Raw genomic sequence first — 16,604 nt, forward strand, 5'->3', positions numbered from 1 at the left:
TCATTGAATTTTATCATGTCCCCATATTTCTTTGTATTTGAGCTCTTTGACAACTTTGTTAATTTTAGGGAGATGATTTTGTGAATCATTCTAGATCATGAAAATGCACACAGTCAGTCAGTCTTACATCTATGTAATTCATCTCAGCATCTTGGTTGTCTTGAAAGTCTTCCTGAGCAAACAAGTAACAGGACAGGAGCCTACCACAGAGGGCCTCTGAAAGACTCTACCTTGCAGTGTATCAAAGCAGATATTAAAACTCATAACCAAACCTCCAGCAGAGTGCAGGGAATCAAAAAAAAAAAAAAAAAAAAAAAAAAAGGGAGGGGAGTTAATATGACCTGGAGAGGACAGGAGCTCCACAAGGACCAAATATATCTGGGCACAGGGGTCTTTTATGAGACTGTTTCTCCAAACAAGGACCATGTATGGATGCAACCTAGAGCCTCTGCTCAGATGTAGCCCTTGGTAGCTCAGTATCCAAGTGGGTACCCTAATAAGGGAAACAAGGACTGTTTCTGACATGAACTTGATGTTGGGATCTTTGACCTCCCCCCGCCCTCCCTCAGGGAGGAGCATCCCTGCTAGGCCACAGAGAAGCCAGTCCCGAAGACACTTGATAAACCAGTATCAGATGGAAGGGGAGGAGGTTCTCCCTTATCAGTGGACATAGAAAGGGGCAGGGAGGAGATGAGGGTGGGAGGGTGGGATTGGGAGGGAAAGAGGGAGTGGGATACAGCAGGGATACAAAGTTAACAAACTGTAACTAATATTAAAAAAATAAAAATTAAAAAAAGTCTTCCTGGAACACATTTTATTCATTCTCTCATTAACTGATTAGTTAAAGACAGCCTTTGATAAACGTTCATTTATGTCTGAATGTCAGGCCTCATCCTTTACTTTTCTAAATAATTTATCATTAACAATTGTATTTAGCCTCTTCCTCTGAGGGTCAGGAGTCAGAGACCAGACTCTGAACACAGCGAAGTCATTGTTTGCTCTCCTAAGTTTCATACTTAATTGCTAAGTTATTCCAGGTCTATCAGCATATCAAAGGTGGACCTTCATCCTATTAACATCGATTCACTTAAACATAACTAAATTCCAAAGTTGGCGTCTTCAATTTTCCACTTTTATCAGCCTGAAATTTCCAGGTCAGCATACCTATTGCTTCTCCCTTTATGTTATACTCATTTATATTTTATATAAATTGGTGGTGATATATCAGAGAAGATTTCAAGCATTTACTTCTATGGAGGGGAATTAGAAATGAAGCAAACACCAGCAAGGGAGCTTCCGGGTCAGAGGGAAATAGAAAAGGTGGCCTGTGGTGCTTGCCTTGGTTGGCTGCTGGACCTCTAGTGTCTCCAGATATCATTGAGTGCTCTTTGGCTCATTAAATCATTTTCTTAGTAATCTTTGCAAGCGGCCTGTAATGCCTGTGAGAGCAGAAATTAGCTGGGACATACTCAGTGATCAGTAATCCCATGTTAAGTTAACGAGTGTGTAAAAGAAGGACTGAATTGGAGAATACAGATGATTAAATCACTGTGAATATTAACTTCCTGTATAATCGAAGAGCTCACTCTAGGTTCTGGTCTGTAGCTTTGTAAGCTGGGACAGTCACTCTCATGAGCATCCCTGCCTTGGGTTAGAGATCAGGGAAGCGAATATGTACTTACTTGTAGATAGAGGCTTCATGGTGACAATGTGATGGTCGTAGATAATCATAAGCAAAAGATGCTCAGGGAAGAAGGGACACAGCCATCTTCTGTGGGAAGAGCTAGTTGTCATCTTGCAAAAGCTGGCCCCTTCTAGGCGTGGCGCTAACAGAGTGGCCTAGGCCTAATAACAGAGTAGAAGTTTCCCTGGTAGAAGGGATTCTTTCTGACATAGGAATTGACCACCTCCCACCTATTCTTCAACAGAGGCAGATGTGAGGAGCTGTGCCAGGCTGCAGTCCAGTGTCTGCCCTCCCCACTTCCTGTATGTGGTGAGCAGCTCAAATGGAGCATATTGTTCTCACACCTGCATTGCCTCCCTCACATCCATCCTTTCCTTTGGGTTGTGCCTCTTCCTGGAATTATCCTCCAACTACCCCTGGCCTATTCAGCTACAGCTCCTCAACACATTCCTCAGCTGCAATACAAAACGTTTTGTTGCGCACGCCATCTTTTCATCTCCGAATCTCCTACAGCTATGGCTGTGCCACACACTACCATTGTGAATCACTGGACCCTTTCCTTCAAAAAAAGAAAAAAGGTTCCTGAGGTCAAGGACCGCCTTACTCATATCTCCATTCATTGAATTGTTGAGGTCATTTTGCTATATGTCAGAGACTTTTGATGAAATTATCTTGGGGTGGTGGTGGTTGGAGAGATAGCTCACAGGGTAAAGCACTTGCTGAGCAAGTGTGAAGACCTGAGTTTCGAGCCACAGAACCCACGTCGTCAGGCTGTCTGCAACCCCAGTTTCCTTGAGGCTAAGTGAGGAGGCAGAGTCAGGAGAGTCCACACAAGCTCATGGCCCAGCTAGCCTGGCGTATGTATGCAGTGGTGAACAATTAGAGATGTGCTTCCGATAAGGTGGAAGATAACCAAGGTTATCTTGACCATTACACATATACCAAGAAACACATGTGCCCCCATTCACACATATCATATGTGTTCACACACATACATAATTGTGAGTTATTGAGGGAAGAGATGCACAAATGAATGGACCATACCAGCTGTTGCAATTACCCCCACCAGATGTTGAGGAGCAAATTTAGACCGTTACGAGAATTTCACAGATTGAAACAAACTTCAAAGCCTTTTTTTTTCTGGGGAAATTTATGCTCAGGATCCAGACTTCTTCAGCACTGGCAGTTCGGCCATCTAGAGCCTCCTCATTGTGTTCTCTCTTCTGTTTCACTGCTGCCAGCCAAAGTGCAAATCTTCAAAGACCTTGCACAGGGTCTCCCAGAGATGTGCTGTTGAAAGGCGTGTGCTTCCTTCCCTGACCTTTACAGACGAGGCTGCTGTGCAAAGAAGGCTCCAAATGCGTAGCGCACTGGGGCAGCAGCAGCCCCACATGTTGCACATTGATGGATGCCGGTATATAGAGCGAGCACTGCAAAGAATTCTGGAGGGGATAATATTAGAACACTAAGTATGGGTTTGTTTGTCAGGGCTGCATGATGAATGAATGGGGTTAATTCTCAGGAAGGCTTCTTCTTCTTCTTCTTCTTCTTCTTCTTCTTCTTTTTTTTTTTTTCTTCTCCAGCAAGGTTATTTTGGAGGATTAAAATATTTAACATAAGGGAGACTATTTACTTCTCCTCAGAATAAAATGTTCTCAGTTGCTGGTTAGATTTCTTTTAATCATAGCTGTGATTAGAATACAGAGAAGAGCCCCTGCACGCAGGGAGCCTCCAGAACTAGAAGCTGGAGGCTGCTCTGTAATGGCTGCCATGCTCAGGGTCTCCCACTTGTTAGGGAACACCTCCATCATATCATCGCATCTTCCTTCTTCTGTCCGAGCCACAATGGGATGGCCTGGGTTTTATCTCCCATACCTTTGACCACATCTAGAGCCTCATTGCTTCATTAGTTGTTACCTGCGTCAGGTCTAACACCTAAGCAAGGCATGAGTAATGAAAGAGTTGGAAAACACGGGTGACACAAATGGCTGCAAAGCTTCACTTGGAAAAGCCATTTGTAGCTTCGTTTGCAGGAGTTTACCCTCCAGGGCATCTCTCCCTCCCCCTCATTTCAGCCCTGACTAGGCAAAAGCGCTGGCCTCTCATCCCCCCCCACCCCCCTTCAGCCAGGATCTATGCAAGATATACCAGACACATGGGCCGCCTTGGGCTGTCTTCCTAGTTTAGGATCCTCCAGGGGGAAACAAAGCCATCCATAAAGACCTTCTACTTTCTAACATAAGCTTCTGCTTGGGTCGTAAAGTGTATCTTATTGGTCATCTCAGGTCTGAAGTCCATTCCCTAAACTCATCAGTGTGAAACTACAGCAGCTGCGAGCCCCAGGCACCTGTGGGCACCCCAGAGAGGCTCTCAGCAAACAGGCAGCTTTATAGGCAGCCGCCCTAATGGCCAAATTTCAAGATTTGTTTTTCAAATAAGTGAATGTTAAGTGAAAAAAAAAAAAGTTTACGAGCCAGGGAATGTTCCATTGGTTAGGAGAGTCGTAAGAGAAATCTATCTCCCAGCCTCTGATTTAGAAACGTAAATCAAAACAGATTGTCCTAGATTCAAATAAAGGGAAGAAAGTTGAAAATCGTTAATGAGTGTCATACCAGTGTTCAAATCAAGTACTCCTTCCAGCTGTAATGATTATGTCTAATGAAGGGGTGTTTCCTAAGTCAGAGGCTAATCCTCAGAAATTGCTGTGGAGGCCAGAATGTTCCTTGGGTTTAGGTGGGGTGTCTGTTCCCTTGGCTTAAATCCCCCGGGGCTGTGAAATCAGTGAAACAGACTGGATTAGAAATCAGAGGAGCCTCGCTCTGGTCTGCCTCTCGTGCATTCTTTGCTCCACCAAGGTCTCCAGTTCCTGCTCTTCATATTGCACTTATCCTGTGGGCAGGTGAGACATCGACACTTCCCAGACCACATATGGAGACTGAGGTCTGGGCTCTGTGGAGATAAATGGACAGTCCAACCCCAGCTCTGGCTGTGAGCGTAGAGGAGGAAGGGAGGAGAGCTTATACTCCTGAGACTGGTTGTGTAGGTGCCCTCTCAACACAGCCATCGTGTTCTTTCAAAGGGTGAGGGCGTACATTCTTCTCCCTCTGCCCAGCAAATATGCATACACACGTATTTCCCTCTGCAAGAAGGAAAAGCCTTGCTGAGTAATAAAAAAAGATATCACACAACTGTCATTTTCCCCATTTTGAAGCATTTTATATTAAAAGGTGAAAGTACTAACAGAAAGGTACAAGTGGAAATCATAGCTGTTTCTTCCACAATGCAAGAGGTTTCAGAGACTTCCTGAACTTACGTAGTAGGCCTTAGGCAAATGCAAATCTAAAGGCTTCAAAACTGGTTAAGTTTTGCATGTCAAGTGAAAATTGCAGAATAAGTGGCTGCTGGCATCCCTAACCTCCACTGCAACCTTAATACAGATTCGAAACTGCATCCATAGTAAGCCAAAGGTGGGTTAAGCCCCATAGCATGCAAGCGCATTTTGTTCATGTTTTAATTGGTGGTACACAGAGCATGGAGCACAAGGAAACTGAGTGTGTGCCTTGGCAAGTCCATCAGCTGAGTGGCCTCGGGTGTCAACGTGAATCTGTCTTCTCAACGCTTACGTGGGTTACTCATATGACATCACTGACATGACTTACTGTCCTACTGAGCTCTCAGGTGAGAGAATGAGATCCCGGGCAGCATTTAACATGCGTGTGCTATTTGTGCCTCTGCTGTATCGCATATGCATCATTCTTCTTCAGACGTCTCCCAAGGGAAAAGATGTTATAAGATTGATTCTACGATAGATGCTCTCCTGTTGGTGTGTGTGTGTTACATGAATATACACATGCATATGCTCTCACCCATGTACATATGTATGAAAACAGAGGTCAGCTGATTACCTTGTTCTTTCACGTGACTTTTTAAGATAGAGGTCCTCACTGAGCTGGGAGTTTGCCATTTTAGCGAGGCCATCTGAGCAGCAAGCCTCCAGCACCAACTGTGTCATCTATCCCCATTATTGCAGGTACAGGCATGCATGGACAGGCCTGGCTTTTCTGTAGGTGCTGGGAATCCAAATTCAGGTCCTCGGCTTGCACAGTGACAACTTGACCAATAACCATCTCTCTAGAGCCACATTTATTTTTCTTTTTTGGGCTAGGGAAGCATTGTTAGCTTTAAACTTATTGTTGAACTTCAAAGTTCCTCCAAAAGATGTATCAATTGGAGGATAAATTCTTTTTTCCTAATCTTTTTATTAACTTTTAAATTATTTGTTACAGGGGCTGGCTCTTTGATCACCTCCCTCTGAGGAGGGGAGTAGCCTTACCAGGCCACAGAAAAAGACAATGCCCCCAGTCCGGATGAGACCTGGTAGGATAGGGTCAGATGGAATGAGAGGAAGACCCCCCCCATCAGTGGACTTGGAGAGGGGCATGGGTGGAGACGAGGGAGGGCAAGTGGGATTAGGAGGGAATGAGGGAGGGGCTACAGCTTGGATACAAAGTGAATAAACTGTAATAAAAAAAATGAGTGACTTAAAAAAGAAAAAAAAAGAGATTCCCTGCACTCTGCCCAAAGTTTGGTTATGAGACTCATTATCAAGGAGGACCCTGGATAAGATGCTCAATCCTCATTCAGGAAGGCAAATGGGATAGACATCAGAAGAGGGAGAAAACAGGGAACAGGACAGGAACCTACCACAGAGGGCCTCTGAAAGATTCTACCCAGCAGCGTATCAAAGTGGATAAATGTTTAAGAAAGACTCTCTCAGCTTATGGAAGAGTAGTGAAGGTTGAGCAGAGCGAGTAGTACTGTTGATGACATGTTTTGCTGGGGAAATTATTATTATTCAATTTTTATACATTTCAAAAACAAGAATCTCTTATGTCATTAATGGGGAAGTAGCATGCATTTCAGGGATGAAATAGGAAGTTTTGGAGACTTTTAGACTCTACTTGCAGCCATTTGCCTGTGTCCAGTGCATGCCAGTCTGCACCCTGCCTTGGGATTTTAAGACCCTGTCTCAAAAAAATGAGCCAGAGAAGCAACTGATTAGATCTATGGTGCTTCAGCCCACAGCCTTGGCCCAGCTACCTTCTGGAGGAAGATCTGTAGACAGCCTTTAATTGCCTACTGGCTATGCAGACTATATGACCCAGAACTTACATTCCATCTCTCGAAAGTGGCTTGTACTGACAGATAAGATTCTAGGTTGGGCCTTGTCACAGGTGGGGTTCTTCTATGAAAGCCCAACTATTTACAGTGAATTCCCCCCCCCTAACGTAGGGAATGTGGCTGCATCCAATACTCAATTGGTTGAAAAGAGATTAGAATGGAAAATGCTGAGGGCTCATCCTGATGTCCAACTTCTACAAGGTCGCTTGTAGCCACCTCACATTCCAAGGGTACCACATGTGTCACATGAAGTCAGGCCTCCGTCTCCCACTGAGGCACTGCAGACACTGTCTGCCTGCACAATCCATCTCCAGGGCATGTGCTTGAGACACGGGGCAGAGGGTAATGTGAAACATAAAAAACACAGCTGAGACAAAGAGTTGCAATTGCAAATGGCCCTTAACCAACACCAGGCCTCATCTGCTGGTGGTGTTTGAAGTCTGCAGACAGAGGCCTGTGCCAGTCCCCTCTAATTCCTCACACTGGAGCTCATCAGAGGTGGAATGCAGAAAGACTGAGCCTCCCGTGGGGGGATGCTGTCAGGAGCCAAAACCAGGTCTGTGGGAGGCAGTGGGTACCTTGAGTGACACAGCTGTCTTGGAACCTGCAGTTCATGAGGTGAGCAGTAGTGGTGTCCAGTCTGGGAGTCTAGTCCTGTTTGTCTAATAGAGGAAGGGCAGGGGGGTGCTATGAAGTGGGGTGGCATGGGAGTACTATCTTGAGGAAAAGGAGTAGCAGAGCCACAGCGATGAGTTTCAGCGACTTCATCACACCCTGGGACCTCAGAAGGGAAGGGAAACTATTCAGATTAGCAAAGAGGACTAAGTTAGGGTGGTTACAGAGCAGTTTATTCTCCTACTCCTATGAGTATCTGATTCATTAACTGGAAGAGGCGCTGTCTTGGAAAAGGGTCATTTAGTCTGGACTGCCTGGTGCATGACCTGAGGTCATAGGTGCTTAGCATTCCAGATTGGCTCAGTCTCCAACAGGATAAATCTGCCAAACTACGACTCAATCTCTTGTGTCTAAAGGTTCTGGAACCTATCCTACCCCATTCATTTTTAAAGAACTTTCTGGCTTAGTTTAGCCATAATATATTCATGCTTTTTTTTTTCTTGTTATGTCAATTACAGACTTTGTAAGGGATCCTTCTATGCTCCATGTCAGCAAAAACCACTTGGTATATTATCAAGGGTTCTCTAGGGAGACAGAGATCACAGAATGCACACATATAAGTGGCAATGTGTTGGATGGCTTGGTACACAATGGTGGCCATTTGCATGCTGGAAAAGCAAAGAAACCCCCAGGAAGGAAGGTCCCTCAACAGTGGGCAATCCAGTGTTGACTGACTGAAGGCTCCTTGGAGAGTCTGTGGTGTTGATCTCACATTAAAAGGCTAAAGCAGCTGGAATCAGACATCTGTGGCAGGCAGTGGTTGCAATCACGCTCAGGAAGAAGAGGAGTTGGCATACATGTGCTAGTTTCCTCTTTCTCAATTTTTCCTCAGCCAGGACCCTTCGCATATTTGGGTCACTGCCACACCCAGGATGGCTCTTTCAACCTCAGCTACTGTTGCAAAGGTCAACACCCTATGAAAAACTCACAGGTCCTATGCATTTCTCAATCTAGTCAACTTGAAAATAAATACCAACTACCCCAGTAGGCGAATCAGGGGGAAAACATGTTTGTGGTATTCTTTTCAAACTATGCAGCTTCTATGGAGACATTCTGAATGACCAAAAGAAATTATGAGAGGCCGTTTAACTTTTGCATAATGTTTCATTTCTTCAACTAGTACTGAGTACACTGTTTAGGATTTCTGTTCTACTGTAGACCAACAGCTGGTTATACAGGCCCATGGAGTGTGATGTACTCTTCCACAAACAGAACTGTGGCTGCTTGTGACCTGTGTTCCAGCCAACCCATCACCTTCTGAAGAAATGTGATGATAATCTAGTCACTTTAAAGAATTCAGCCTACTACATTAGGTAGGAACTTCTGGTTGACATAAGATCACAGTCTTGTTCCTGTCTGTTCCCCTTCACTGAGGACTATGAAAAACTTTAGAAACAATTCAGGGAGCAACCCAGAGAGAACCCTAAGGACAGAAGCTAGTGACCCCAGCATTGGAGGAGTGACAGTATCAGTGCCTCTTACAAACCATTGCTCCCCATGGAGGAATAGGACAGACCTGTGTTTGAGGAAACCTGACCCCAACTCAGGGCAGACAGGGAGTTTTAATCCCTTCCCATTCTCCCTCATCAAAGAGGAATTGTCCAATGCTACCAAAAGGCCTGGAAGCAGTGGCAAGGAGTAGGTCGGGAGCTCAACAGACAATGCATAGAAAGAGAAGCATGCTCCCATTGGGACCTAGATGTAGTGAGAAATTTTTAATTTTTTTTTAAAAAAACACAAATATTATAGGAATAGGTTTTTGTTCTAATCCCAGGTGTGGGGTATGGGGCTGCTTTGCAGCAGCTGTGATTGGCCTCATGTTCCAGCAAAGGCATGATTTTGCCAGCTGAAGAGTTTTTGTGGCTGTGTGATGTTAGGAATTCTAGGGATTTCAGAGGTATATAAATGCTAGGGCCCTAGGAACTGTGTTTTGCTGGTTGGTGGTTAGATGTTGTTGGTTGTTGGTCATGGTTTGTTAAGTAGTTGTGTGTAAAGAAGGAACAAGAAAAAGAAAAAGGAGGAGGAGGAAAAATCAGATATCCTGATGGCGAAAATCAAACTTGCCCCAAGGAGCCCGACGCCCTTAATCAGCACTAACAGTCTAAAGATAACGGCACCCCCTTGACTCTTTATCCTTTTTTCTTCCATATCTAGTGTTAGGGAGTCAGAGGGGTGGGAAAACTGTGAAGAATAGAAGAAAAAAGAACCCACAAAGCTACACCTAGATGCCTTTCACCAAGAAACTCCAGCAGACAGAAAAAGAGGATCACAGACCACAGTAGGTAGCTTGACCGAGAAAGACTCTTTGTCCCTGTAAGTCTCGGTGTCCCCTCCTCCAGGAAAGGAACTCAAGATAAGAACACAGAAGCAGGAATCATAGAAGAATGTTTCTTTCTTGCTTTCTGTCTGGCTCACTCATGCTCACGTCCGACTAGCTTCCTTATGTAGCCTAGGACTGCTTTTCTATCGAATGGTACTGCCCATGGTAGACTGAATAGTAATCCAGCTGCATAGATTGGAATCTTGACCTGACCAGTACCTAGGTTGGGAAGTGATCTGTCTCTCTGCTGGACAGCAGACCTGCAATGGGGAGTCAGCCAAAGGTGGACAGTCCAGGAACCAACTCTGTCTCCACGTAGCTATGCTCAAGATAACAAACAGCTGGAATAACAGGCCTATATTTCAAGATGGTCCAGATACTCCACCTGCTACAGGAGCTGGGAGAATGTCTTACACTTTCTAAGCAAGGACTAGTGGGAGCCTCCTCTGCTCCATATCCCAGGTGAATGAAGTAGCAAGCAAAGGTTTAAAAATAAATTTACTACGGAACTATAAATTTCCATAGTATTTGCTGAGCATGACTAAGCCTATTAAAATAATATATTTAACAGAATTAAATGCCTAGCAACACAGTCAAAATGTCCACAATATAACTGAAAATTATTTATATTGGGAGTTAGAAAAATAATGACTTGAATGGCAAAATATAGGCAAATAATTTTATCCTAGTAAGCGTTAACTGCCAACTTGACACAGCCTACCATCACCTGAAAAAAAGAAAAAAAGAATCTCAGTTGACTCAGTTGAGTAATTGTCATTATTGGGCTGGCCTGTGAGCAAGCCTATAAAAGGTTTTTGTGGGTTTTTTTGTTTTGTTTTGTTTTTAATTGGTTGGTAACTGATACAGGAAGATTCAGTCTACCATGGGCAGTAACACTCAATAGATAAACAGTCCTAGGCTACATAAGGAAGCTAGTTGAACGCGAGCATGAGTGAGCCACACAGAAAGCAAGAAAGAAGCATTCTTCTATGATTCCTGCCTCTGTGTTCCTATCTTGAGTTCCTTTCCTGTTTTTTTCAGTGATAAATATTGACCCAGGATGTTAAGCACATATTAAAAAAAAACCTCTTTTCTTCCTAAGTTGATTTTGGTCAGAGTGTCTCTGACCATTAGAATTAAATTAGAGCATATAACAAAACCACAATGATAGAAACTCAAATTTTAAATTATGCCATAACAATGCTTTAATATATCATAGATTCTGTTGAAAATAACAAGTCAGGAGACACCATGAGGGAAAGTAGAACTTATAGTGGGGTGTGGTAAATGCTCTTAATCCTAGCACTCAGTAGGTAGAGACAAACAGATCTCTGTGAGTTCAAGGCCGCCCTGGTCTACATGGTGAGGTTCAGGGCAGCCTGACTGGAGATCTCAACATTTCCCTCTTAGCATCTGATGCCACTACAGGGCAGAAAACCAAAAAGGTCCTTGACTTTACTTCAGCCACGCAATAGGGTGTAATGCAGGTATACAGATTCTAACAACAGCACAATATGCCTCTCCGACCCCCCCTCAAAACATCAACCTACCAATAAGCTAAAAAAGAAAAGGTAAATAAAAATATCAATAACAACAAAAGACATTACATGAAACCTGGCATCCATCATGACAAAAGGTTAGCAAGAATAAAAAGAAATAACTCAATTTGATTAAAACAAAAACTCGCGACTAAGATCAGAAAGGAGAGGAGAACCTCCCCTATTAGTGGACTTGGGGAGTGGCATGCAAGCAGAGGGAGGAGGGAGGGTGGGATTGGGAGGAGAGGAGGGAGGGGCTTATGGGGGGATGCAGAATGAATAAAGTGTAATTGATGAAAAATTTAAGAAAAAAGGGAAAAAAATAATTTAAGAACCTTAAATGACTTTCAAAATTGGAGGAAAACATGGAGTTAGTCAATTGGCATGGAGCACGTCTCGCCCCTGGGGGCAATGGTCTCCTGAACCTACTCAGACCTCGGACACCACCACTGCTAGTTCTAGAACTGACGCAGGATGTTCCAAGGAGGGGTTAAGGCTTCTCATAATATTTCCTATAAGCCCACACCTGTTTGTCTATATCCCCCATTTTTATTCATTATTAGCCAGATAGAGCCAAGTAATTGTGGTAATGATACTTGCTTTTTTGCCCAATGCTGGAATGCTAGTAAATTTAGGTATGCCCTGGTTACTCGCATGCCTCACTGGGTGCCTGTGCCCATTGATGCCCCTCACGCTATGACTCTCTTCAGACAGAAAAGGGATCTTGGAACTACAGCCACCATTGTTACTACCATCTCATTGACGGCTGTTGGAGATACCACCAGGGCATTAGCCATGAGTCATACTGGGCAGACTGCTCAGACCCTGAATAATCATTTAGCCAATGTAGCTCATGCCTTAGTTGTACATAAAGGAATTAATGCTCAACTAAAAGAAAGCTTGATGGTGTTCAATCAGAGGATTGACCTCTTGCAGGAGCAAATTGATACCCTATGGCAAATCGCTCAACCTGGCTGTCAATGAAAGTATGCTGGACTTTGTGTCACTAGCATACAACATGAGAATTTTTCCTGTGCTGCAAATCTGTCTAAACAATTGTCAAGCTATATTTTAGGTAATTGGACTGGAGAATTCGATACTACGATGGAGCAGCTGAGAGTGGCCATTGTCACAGTAAATTCTACCAGAGTGGACGCAGGACTAGCCACAGGATTATCAACATGGATTGCTGCAGCCATGAATCATCTGAAGGAATGGGCGGGCATGGGAGCGTTAGCAGGCCTTCTGGTGTTGGTCTCCTTGGTTTGCCTGTGGTATATATGCAAGATTAGAGTCTCACAACAGTGTGATGCAGCCATGATCATTCAGGCCTTTACAGCCATGGAAGCAGGACATTCTCCCCAAGCATGGTTGGATACCATAAAAAGCTAAAATGATACGCACAGGATGTGAGGCTAAGCACTGCACTCAGGGTCAGCAGCTTTCGACCCAGAGAAGAGCATGTCTGATTGCATGCGGGTTGATGCCCCAGGTCCCGCCTCTGAGAAAAAGGTATCGGACGGGTCTGATGCTCTTTGGGTGGATAACACCTAAATGAACATCTGTACAAAGTCCCAATTTATTTCTAATATCAGAGATCAGACCTCTACTCTTGCCTGATGCGTCTAAAACAAAAAGGGGGAACTGTAGAGAGCTGCGGAATGCTATGCCTTAAAGATGGAGCTGGTTTCCGCCTTCCACCTTCCCGATGGTGAGTGCTCTCTGTCACGAACAATTCCACATTTGGCTAAGGCTGAGGATCTGGCTTGCTTCCATGTATGTGGACCTATCTGCATTGCCCCCGTGGCACGCCTGGGTTGGCTACCCAGAGGCTATTTAAGCTGTGGGCTGGCTTTCCCCGGGGTCCGAGGATTGTTCAATGTTCCTGAAAAAAAAAAAAAAAAAAAAACTCGCAAGTTGGTATCAGGCTAAATGGTCGAAGACTCAACATGTCCCTCCTGAGACAAAATGCCAAACCTTGCCACATGTACCAAGCTATATCCTAGGAAGTCTAGCCACATTATTGGGATGGAATATGAAATGTGGTCCCCAATGCTGGTGCTGTTTAAAAAGAAAAAAAAAGGAACCTACAGGAGAATCAGCCTTAGTGGAGAAGTGAATTACTGGGGAGGGGGGGCGGACCTTGAGGCTCTATAGTCTTCCTCTTCCCTCCCTCTTTCCTGACAGCAGATGCATGTGACCAGCCAGCCTCCTGCTCCTGCCACCAAGTTTCTCTTGCCTGCTGTGTGTCTTCCCCACCGTGACAGACTAGCCCCCTCTAGAACTGTCAGCCACATCAACCCTTTATCCCTTAAGATGCTTTTGTCAGTGTAAGTTATCTCAGAAATGAGAAAGCAACTAGGATGTATATCAATATGGCAAATAAATGAAATAGAAGGTGAATGTTTATAAAGGAAAAGGCAAAACAGGCCTTATATTGGCAGATTACAGTTGTTGGCATAGAAAATGAATTTTGAAAATAAATGATGTTTGAGCCGGTGAGATGGCTCAGTGTGTAAATGCTTTTGGTGTGTTATGCTGGAGACTTGAGTTTGATCCCTGAAATCCAAGTAAAGGCAGCAGAAGGAGAACCGACTCCACATGGTTGTCCTCTGACTTCCATACCGAGGCCTGGGCACATGCACACATTGTGCACACATACACACTGAAGTAATAAATTCTTAAAACTTAAAACTAAATAAGTACATAATAAATAAAAAGAATAAGTTCGTTCAGCAAACCTAGTAGATACAAAATCAACTGTGAATATCAGGTTTGCTGCTATGTACTGAAGATGAGCCACAATGACAAAACAGTATCGTTTATACTTTCCCTGAAGAAAATGAGTCGTTTAGGTGTAAACTTGAAAAAAAAAACATAGATAAGATTTATACTCTGAAAATTACAAAATGCTGATGGCAGAAATAAAAATAGTTAACAATGATGACACACCATGTTTCACACTGGGAAAGCCAGTAGGATAAAGGCATCCATGCTGGGGCTGCTTAGTCATGGTGTGTGCAAGGGCCCTGGGTTCCACCCTCAACATGAGGTGAGAAAAGCCAATTCTATACCAACTCATTTATAAGATGAAGATAATGTGTAGATGAATGTACACAGATGTATACAAATGCATAGAACGACAAGATGAATGTAATTCTTACCAACATCCTATCAGGGTTTTGATGTAATGGACAAGACAAATTTATTAAAGTTTCTGTGAGAAACTACAGGCTTCAGAATAACTGAAACAGCCTGCATGATAAAGTGTGAGAAATCAGTTCGTGGTAGTGAGACCCACATGATGGCAATAGCAATTAAGATAGTATGGTATTGAGGTCAACAAGATGGCTTTTTGGGTAAAGGCACGTGGCCAAACCTGATAACCAGAGTTTGCCGCCAGTACCCACATGCTGGAAGAAGAGAGATAACTCCTACGGCTTGTCCTCTGAACTCCGCAGATGCACTTCTACACACGCACTAAATAAAGTGTAATAAGAGTTGTTTTAAAAACTGAAATGGCTTTAAAAATGATAGTATGATACTGGCAGAAGAAGAGATATATAGATAAACAGATCACAGAAGAGAAACCAGAGACAGGCCTGCAGAAATGCACCCAGTTGATTGTTGCCTTGAAAGAGCACAAATCTTATAGCAGATGATGTAAGTGGTAAGAACAATAGCCATATATTAAAAAGAAAAAAAAAAAAACTCAGAATAGATCAGTGGTACACTTTGAAAGTGAAAAACTATAAAACTTTTAAAAATAATCCATTTTCTTGAATACAAAGACTTTGAAACCACTTAACTTAAACATATTATTAGATTATTATGACTTTTCATGCAGTAGGCACAAAAGCTTTTATTAAATCTTATAAAGCATTTATTATATGTATCACTCTTTTATATAAAGGTATCTTATTTGTGGATATACAGATATACACAGCTAAGAAAAACTCATATATATTTGAGGTTTCTAGTATATTTAATGTCCCCATTTGTACCAAAATCCAATTTTCTAGGTAGATGCAAAGAAGGGACATTAGGTGACATGGTTGAGCAATGGGGAGGACACACGAGAGTCAATATAAAGATAAATCAGTGACTTCCAGGTCATAAAGATTATACTTACCTATGTGCCTTTGACAGAGTGAGAATGGAGTGTTGTTCTGTAAGGAAGAGGACCCTTCCCTGACGAAATGAAACTGTCTCTAGCAACAAAGAAAGGAAGAAGCCATGGGAGTGTAGTTTGATTTACTCTGTGTAGTTAAGATTCAAAAGCAAGGAAGATGTTGAATTATCAGTAATTTGTAAGACATAAAAATTATTACCGTGCTGAACTACCATATGTGAAGTTTAAGTCACATTATACTTTGGTTAATATTGCTCTAAAAACTGCAGGGTAGGAGTGAATTAATGAGCTGAGAACAAGCGAGAAAAGTAGAAAAGAACATGTCTCCAGGACATAACAGTGAATATAAATTTATAGTAAGTAGTTACTTTATTACATAAGTAATTGCTTTTATTTTAAAAATAATTTAAGCGTTAACTAGCATGTGTTTTTTATATAACTCAATAAATAAATGTTCAAGAAATTTTAAGACTTTTTTGTTTGTTTTTTGTTTTGGTATCGCTTCTCTGCCTTTTGGCTAAGATCAAGTGTTTTTTGTTTTGGGTTGTTTTGTTGTTGTTTTTATTTTTGAGACAGAGTTTCCCTGTGTAGCTCTGGCTGTACTGGACTCTCTTTGTAGATCAGGATAGCCTTGAACTCACAGAGATCCCGCTGCCTCTGCCTCCCTAAGTGCTGGGGTTATAGGAGTGCACTACTGTGCCCAGCTTGAAGCCTTGTTTTAATTAAATCTTTGGATGCTCTACCTGATGGTGTGTAGATCTGAGACAGCCACTGATACTTCCCCCATTTAATATGGAAACCATGTTAAATCCAGATCAGCAGGGTGGGCATCAGATTATTTCTTTTTCTTAATAATAGCAAGAGAAGGTAGTAGCTTTTGTAGATTCATAGAACATTTTTATAAACATGAGATATTCTAGTAATCAAACAAGACAGAAAGGAGGAATGGAGGGATGGGTGGAGAGAGGGAGGCAGGGAGAGGAAGTATCTGATCTTCTTCTAGGAAGAGAAGAAGCAATTATGTCTTGAGAAAGGCCATTCCCACTGCAATTCTCCCACTCACCAGAAATATCC

At 43.0% G+C, this 16,604-nt stretch overlaps 1 pseudogene; it reads left to right on the forward strand.

Annotated features, from left to right (window-relative positions):
- Window positions 1-16,027: 16,027 nt before the first annotated feature.
- LOC132646633 (U2 spliceosomal RNA) lies at window positions 16,028-16,182 on the forward strand (annotated as a pseudogene).
- Window positions 16,183-16,604: the final 422 nt, after the last annotated feature.

The sequence above is a fragment of the Meriones unguiculatus genome, chromosome 11 (genome assembly GCF_030254825.1).
Source record: "Meriones unguiculatus strain TT.TT164.6M chromosome 11, Bangor_MerUng_6.1, whole genome shotgun sequence".
In the NCBI taxonomy this organism is placed as follows: domain Eukaryota; kingdom Metazoa; phylum Chordata; class Mammalia; order Rodentia; family Muridae; genus Meriones; species Meriones unguiculatus.